The sequence below is a fragment of the Abramis brama genome (assembly GCF_963993115.1).
Source record: "Abramis brama genome assembly, chromosome: 19".
Classification (NCBI taxonomy): domain Eukaryota; kingdom Metazoa; phylum Chordata; class Actinopteri; order Cypriniformes; family Leuciscidae; genus Abramis; species Abramis brama.
Window position 1 is genome coordinate 15,313,333 of NC_139981.1, and position 8,551 is coordinate 15,321,883.

An 8,551-nucleotide genomic window follows, 5' to 3' on the forward strand; every position below is an offset into this window, starting at 1 on the left:
CCAGAATCATTCACCGGATTCTCAATGCATGAAATTCCTCTTGTCAAATTTCTATGGATCACCCCACTCAATGTAAGCAATTCAAAATGAACCTGAAAGTTTGAAAACAAGAGCTTGCATACATTTTCAAAGGCTAAATCAATTACATGATGTTGGATGCATACATTTTCTATTTATAGGAAGATGTATGCATTTTTAAAAGGCCTCTAGATGGCACTACCATTTGTAAAAAGGCTTGAGATGAAGCAGGCGCAGTGAGCTGCAGAAGCTGGGTGTGACGAGGTCAACTGCAAGTCATTTGCACAACACGTCAAGCATGATCATTTGTGAGGAGCAAGTTCAGTCCTTTCAATCTCAAATCAGACCTCAACTCAACATGGCTAAAGAGGCCAGATTTGATGTATCTTACATTTGTTGACTTGAGTGACTGAGGAGAATATCACAGTCAAGCCTCTTAAAGGCAGGGTAGGTAGGATTTATTAAAAATTAAAGATCCAAATTTGTTAAAACTTTCTATATATATCAATACATAATTAAAATGTAAGAACTCTGAAAAAAAGAGTATAAAAATCAAGTGACTCTAGACCGTTTAATCTGTATTAAACACAGCTCATTATTTCGATTCGGGACGAATCAAAGGATTGGCTTAGGCGACTGTCACTCTCTCGCAACCATGGCAACCACCCTTTTGCCACACAGCACCTGCCCACTTGCGCGCGACCGTTTGATTTGAGGAGTGCGAGAGGCACGGAACCTGATCACACCTCCGTCCAGTAGATGGCGGTAATGCACTATGTTTGCAAGCTGCCAATAAAATCTATCGAAGAAGAAGAAGAAGGCACTGAACCTAGGAATACCAAAACAATGGCAGAGAAAGAGCAATCTAAATTTACAGTACCGGCATATGCAGTTAGTGAAGGCAAACCAGGCAAAAAAATGCCCCTTCCCCTCCGCTTGTCTCAGGTAAATAATGCGTCCTCTAGCTCAGCGGTCGGAGTCGCGCGTTCATGTGTTTTGGGGGCGTGGCTTTGGAAGAAGCACAGAAATGAGGGGTTGGAGTGAATGGAAATAATGAGATGTCTTTAAAACAGTCGTGAGAGGTCTACAGACACTCGATTTTGATACTTTCTTTTTCAGAGTACTTACATTTTAATTATGTATTGATATGTACATAAAGTTTAAACAAATTTGAAAAATAAAATTTTTAGACCATTTCTACCTACCCTGCCTTTAAGATGACTTCTTTTTTACATTAAATGGTTGGAAGAACAATTATGACTAAATATCATCAGCAGACCTAAATCTTGATTCTTTCCAACTCTTGTTCTCTATATTTTTCCTTTCTCTTTTCATGTCGCTCACAATCCTAAATAATGGACGTACTGATTCCCAGTTCACTCTCTCTATTGTTCATGCTATAGAGCATTTATCATTAATTTATCACTTTGCCTCTTCTTGTCTCTTTCCATCTAGTTTTCCTCTCTATCTCTCTCATTGCCTTCTGTTCTCCTTTCAGCATGAATCGTGTGTGTGTGTGTGTGTGACTTTAGCAAAGTGGATAGGCTCTCCAGTGACTGTGGGGTAATTATCCTTCATCACAAGTCATGCTCTGCTGCTTCCTGCCTGTTGGGGGCTGGGAGACACAGGCCCATCAGTGCAACTGTTTCTGAGGCCTGTACAAGAGGGGATTCGAGATTACTGAAAGCTTGTCGACATACCAAGCTGACATTCTCTCTTTCTTTTTCTCATTCATTCACTCACTCATCCACTCACAAACTGCATCTGTTGGCGCTGGTCAGGGTTTTCACCTGACTGACTGTGTTTGTTGGCGTCAGTTGAGGCTTTTCATCAAATTCTAAATCCAACTGCCAACTTGTTTGTTGGCGTTTGTCTGTGCGGTGTGAACTGGCCTTAAGATGGCGAACGGGAACATGTTTTGTGAAACATTAGCAACACATTATTAGCTGTTTGATAACGTAGTCAAGCAAAGGGCTAATCATATTAATTAGTGTTTTGTGTTCGACATTGTAGAGAGCGATTCATAAAACGCATTACCATTCTGATACATCGACTTGTAGATGAGTGGAGGCGGGGCTCATTTACATATTCGGGGACCCTCATATACTAAAGGAAGAAAGCTATTTTAAGGCATGAATAAATATTTTTCACTGGGAAAAAAAAAACTTTTATATATGCCATTTTGGTGATCAAAGATTAGTTTTAAGGGATAAAATTACAGGGTTTACAAAATTAATATTGCCCTTTTTGTCAAATAAATGCACATTTGACAATAATTAAAGCATTTGAGCTAGGATGCAGTAAAGCAAATTTATTGCAACAATATCATGATTTATTTAAAATACTGATACTGATCTTTCATCAGGATCTTATAGAATTAAAAGTTTGCTTCAATTAAAATTAATCAGAACTAAATTTATTGAGAAAAATTCATAGTTTGGTTTTAATGGAATGCAGGTTTTAAAGCTCTTTTGTTCAATTATCCTTTAGTTGCCCTAATGAGAAGTTATAGAATACAGAGTTGAAATCTACTAATTCACAGGTAAAATCATGCTCCTCACTACGTTATGTTTTTTTTTTTATAATAATAATAATATAATACTAAACTATATGGAATGTGTATTGAAAAACACAAACTGCAAGCGCCGTTTCCTCACACTTTTGAAGTATATGCCTTTTGATTTTTCTATGAGCTGCAATTAAAAAACAGCACTTAATATCGAGGAGGTCTCCCTCGTTCGCACACTATTCGACAAGCCCACCGGGGAAGTCCTGGTGCTCCTGATGGCCAGTACATGTGTAACAGGCATTTAGACCAGTTCAATCCCATCCACCGAAGGGAAGTCTATTGAGTTAGGAAAGAAATCAAGAGGCGTTTCTGAGCAATTTGACAATCATACTTATAGCAAACTGCTTGCCTGCCACTTTTGGGACCCATTGTGCATTTTATAGCTGTTTTCTCATTACAAAAGCCATTTGTGCCAGGCTATGTGAGAGGAAAACAACAAAGCAACAAGCAGAATGAGGAGAGGTGGGCGGTGAAGTTTAAAGAGGAGGCGAAAATAATAATGACTTAGGCTTCACATCGGTTAATAGAACCGTAAGGAGCATGCATGAGTCAGCATTTAGGACCTGCTGAAGAAAGCTTAAATCTCTTGGTGGACATCCAAAGCTAATTTAAATGGGTCGGACGGCTGTTGGCAGCTCAATGACTGCCTGCCTCACCAAATGCTGTGTCTGACAGAAGCTACAGGCCTGAGTGAAGCTGTCAGGATTGGGGACCCTTGAACTTATACTTTACTGTACCACAAAGCTCAGTAGGCTACTTGGTCTAATGAGTGATTTAGATTTAATGATGCCATAAACACAATACTAATTACGAGTTGATTTATAATTTTAAAATATGATGATGGCGACACATCTGGTGATGTTATGAAATAAGTATGTAAGGGATAATAAGCAGAGGAAATTGTTTTATAACCTTACCTGTATACTGTATATCCTAAAGTTTCTGCTAAGAAAAACAGTCCAACAACGTAAAAATAATTGACCTACAACTAGACAAACATTGCAACAACTTTATATAATAATAATATTAAAGACCCCCTGTGGTAAAAATCAAGTTTTTAATGTTGTTTATATGTCTATGTGGTGTTTTTATTAGACAAACCACGTGCAAAGTCTTAAGTTTTAAAGTGCTTAAGTGCTGTGGCGGGAAATGCAGATGGAGGGCAGGAAGCGATTTTATCACAAACTCAAAATGCTTATGTTTTGTGTCGTTTGGTTGCTCAAATCGATCAAACTGAGAAACCACAAGGAGCTATTATCATTTACGTAACTTTGATCGTTTTTTTAAATTGTAAAAGTTGTTGCCTTTAATGGCGTTTTGCAGCTGCTGATACTGAAATGAATATAGATACCTATTTACCTTTTGAAAATAGCTTCTCTTCCCTGCAAACAATACCGTTTACGATATGTACGATATTTATTTCAACAAATGACAACCAAAATCAAATCCATTGAAGCTTGTGAACAGTTTTGAAGTGGTTGCGTGCAAGTTCTGCTAATTTACAAGCCGAGTAAGAGTTATGCTCACAAATGTAATGTTAATAATTATTAACTTTTTAAAAACACTCAGCAATGTGATTATTTAATTGAGCAATAGGCAGTGGGTTTAATCCATAGACAGTAAAAGAAATGGACACAGCGACCCCATAGACTTCAACAGAGAAAAGTGAAGCAAATTAGAAGCACTCACTTCCTGATGGCTGAGCAGACTCAAACTGAGCTTGATGACGTAGATGTGACGTGAGCAACCTGTCTTCTAGTAGCTGTGCCAAGAGAAATCTGAATCATTCCCTTCCGAATCTTGCAGGGACAGAGAGCGTGAGTAGGAGCTGTCCATGAGCTAGAAGCAGGAGCAACTTTATGACTCTCTATGGGCGTCTCCCTTGACTTTATCGGACTTTATGCCTCCACGTCCCCCCGACTGACTGCGAGCTTCTCCTCCTGTCTATACGGTAATTTCCAGAGAGTCGCGTCGACTCGCTTGGTTATGACGCAATCGTTAGCCTATTTTTACAAAAACTGCTTCTACGGGGCCATAACATAAGATACAAGGTAATGGAGCCTTTTATACATTGTCGTGTTTCTTTAGAAATAAACAATGGACAAATAGAGTCTTTAAACGCCTCAGATATAAAGTTATTCGTTGTCAAAGTGACGCCAAAATGAATGGGAGTCAATGGAATGCTAACAGCAGGTGATGGCTTGTTAGCCAATGGCGGCCCCTGGGGATGGTACGCTTTCCGGGTGCTGGATTACCCCCCTGGTTTAATCAGTGACACAGACACACGGTGCGTCCCAATTCGCATACTATCCATCCTAAATAGTATTCGTAACCAGAATTAGTACGTCCCAAATCGTAGTATGTTGAAAAGAGTGTCCCAAAGATACCCGAATGGTCTACTATTTCCGGTCAGAATCCGAAATGCAGATCGATGCGCACTATAACGTCCGCGTTGGACGAGGATTCGGTTAGAACTACAAACACGAGTGAAAAGTGTTTAAAAAAAACTACAGACATGGAGTCCGGCGGTTATGTAGAGAGTGATTAATTATCAGTATCTAACCTGACGAAAATTTATTTATTCAATGTTGTCCACATTATATTGCATCTGCAGGAGCATTGTAAACTTTTGTGAAGATACGTTTAGCCATTAACTTTTAAATGCATCATTATATTCAAATTGCAAACACATGAGGAGAGTCTCCGCATGAAAGACCCACGACTGGCAGATCAACGTGCAACTACATTTCTCTCTGAAACGGTAAGAAATTTAATTAGATTGAATGGAGGATTTTAACTGTGACAAGATGATTGACAGGGCAGTTTACGGTGACAGGACGCAGGCGACAGATCTGTCCGTTAAGATGAAGAAGTAGTGTGTCCCAAAGCTTGCCTACTCTTTTGCTACACACTCAAAAGTATGTACTTTTTCTTCACAAAAAGAGTACATACTTTTAGGGCGTAGTATAAGTAGGCGAATTGGGACGCAGCAACAGTCTTCCGTTTGAGAAACACCCTATCTTCCTTCTTCTGATTTTAATGGCAGTTGGCAAACCAGCTTTGGTGCATTTCCACCACCTACTGGAGTGGAGTGTGAAGCATTGAAGGAAAATACATTTTTAATTCTTCTAATCAAACGTTAGGGTTAGGTTATTTTTCTTAAGATATTCTAATAAAGAAGTAGTCACTTATGAATTATTGTTCAGCAAGTTCTTTAATGTTAACCTATTTATTCCTACAGCCTTAACCTCTTTTATGAGCTGAGATCTTTCTTCATTATAACCAGCACACTTTAGAAGAACATGTTCGACTGTTTCTGGAAATCCACATATACTGCACAATCCTGTGTTATGTTCAACAATTTTAAAAAGTGACTGATTCAAAGCTGTGTGTCCAATACAAAGTCGTGAAATGATTGTGTAATCCCTTCTTATGCCACAAACTTCTCTCACATATCCTACTTCTTTATTTTATATAAGTGGCTTCCCTTTCCTTCCTGTGTTCACAACTCTTGCCATCTATTCTTAATTATCTTTTTAATTAAGCCCTTCATTTCAGCTTTCCCCAGAGGGACATTAACATTAATTCTTGTATACTTTAAAGCCTTTTTTGCCAACTCATCTTCTAATTCCTTTCCCACAATACTCACATGAGCAGGAATCCACAAAAAGAAGACTTTTATTACTGACTGATGAATTCTAAACAGGGTCTGAAGAGTTTCTGCAAGAATTTCCTGTCTTGAGGTAGATTTTCCATTTTTCAGACTTATAAGTCTTGATAAAGAATCAGAACAAATAACAACTTGAGGCAAATGTACCTCTTCCACCCACTGAAGTGCCAATTGAATAGCAATCAATACTGAGGAGTAAACAGGTAAGAAATTAGATGTTCTTTCACCTATTTTAAAGTCCAGCTGTGGAATTACTGCTGCAGCAGCTGTATGCCCAGATGCAGGATCTTTTGAGCCATCAGTATTTGAGTACAACACTGATACTCTTGATGTAATTATTGTTTCATCAACAAATCATGAAGGTATAGCTGATATTGCTACAATAATTACCATTATTTGTGCCTCATTATTAGCATCCCATCCAAAACTGGCTTGTAATATTCATATTCCCAGCAGTTCTTAAGAACATATTTAACAGGGTGACTATTCTTGTGTCCTTTTACTGATATCCAGTAAACCATTTTCAACTGTTGCCCCCTATTTACCAAAGGCGTTTCTCCAATTCCCCATGTTCTAAAAGACCCACAGTGAATTCTTAAAACCTGAGATTGTATACTTTCAATCTTTTTTTACCTGCGATGCTGATGAGGAAGAATAAACAATGCTGCCATAATCTATTGTCGATTCTTATTTACTAGGCCAATATTTTGAATATGTAATCCAAATGTTGCCTTAGAGTCCATATTCCTAAGAACTTGATTTCTGAAACTTGTTCTAAACCGTTTGTACAACCATAGACTTATTTTTTATTTATTTTTCTTTCTTGAAAAACATACTACATGAGTTTTGTTTATAGAGAATCTGAATCCCCAGCTGTTAGCCCATTTTTCAACTTCATTAATAGCCTCCTGCATTTTTCCTTTAACTTTCTTAACATTTCTTCCTCTTTTCCCTAGTGCCCCGTCGTCCGCATACAAAGATTTTTCTATTCCTGTCCCAACTTTAGAAAAAATATAATTAATAATAATAATAATAAATAAAATAGGGCTACTTTCGAATATGATGATCCCACCCTAACCTGAATAGTATGATCCAACATAAAATCCATTACCCAGTTATACATCCTTCCTTTAAATCCCATTTTCTCCATTTTCATTTAAAAGCCCTCCCCCCACATCATGTCATATGCCTTCTCAATATAAAAAAATACACCAATTAAAACTTCCTTATTTACTATTGCTTTTCTGATATTTGTTTCTAGGCATATAACTGAATCCAATGTATTTCTCCCTTTTTGGAAACCACTCTGGTGAGGATACATCATATTCTTACTTTCAATCTCATAAACTAGCAACCATTTTTTTCAATTATCTTGCAGAGATTTGATGTTAAGGCTAGGCCTATAATTAATTGGGTTAGACTGATCCTTACCAGGCTTCGCTACTGGAACAATGACTCCATGTTTCCAAATAGACAGAAGCTTTCCTTCTATCCATATCCTGTTAAAAAGTCTTAAAATAATGTTCAATGATATATCCGATAGGTTTCTAATCCCACTAACACAATTCAAATAGAGAAAATAATACATCCGTAGCGGATCCAAAAACATCTTTCCTCCTCAAAATTTCTGGGTTTTTCACTGTTACCACCACTGATGAAAACAGGAAGGTTATTACATCTTTGGATTCCACCCATCTTTCTGATCATTCCCCATAAATCACTTATGTCTATCTTTTCCCCTATAGTACCACAGAATTATCTCCAAAGTTTTCTTTTAGCATCTTTTATCGCTTTCCTTACCTTAACCTGTTCTCTCTATTATATACTTAATAAAATCATCGAATACAAATGTTTTCCTTACTTTGCACGGTCCTTATTGCTTTTTTTACATTCTTCTGTCCACCAGGGGACTGCTTTCTTCTAATACTTTTCTGTATTTTTCCAATAATCTCTTCTGTAGTATTAATAACAACTCCACATATTTTATCATTTAATTCCTCAATGTCTTCATTTACATCATTTAAAGCAAGCCATTTTTCTTCACTTTTTTCTTAAAAATATTCCAATCTGCTGTTTTAAATTTCCACCTGTATTATTTCTCTATTTGCTATATCCACTTCAACACCTAATTTGTATATTATAGGGAAGTGATCACCCGTTACAAGTATTATTCAATACTCTCCTATCACAAATCAAAACTAGATTTTGAGACATAAAAGTTTAATCTAAAACTGAACTTCTCCCTGATGCCATATCTACAGTCCATTTCACTTTCCTAAAGCCGTATAACCCTG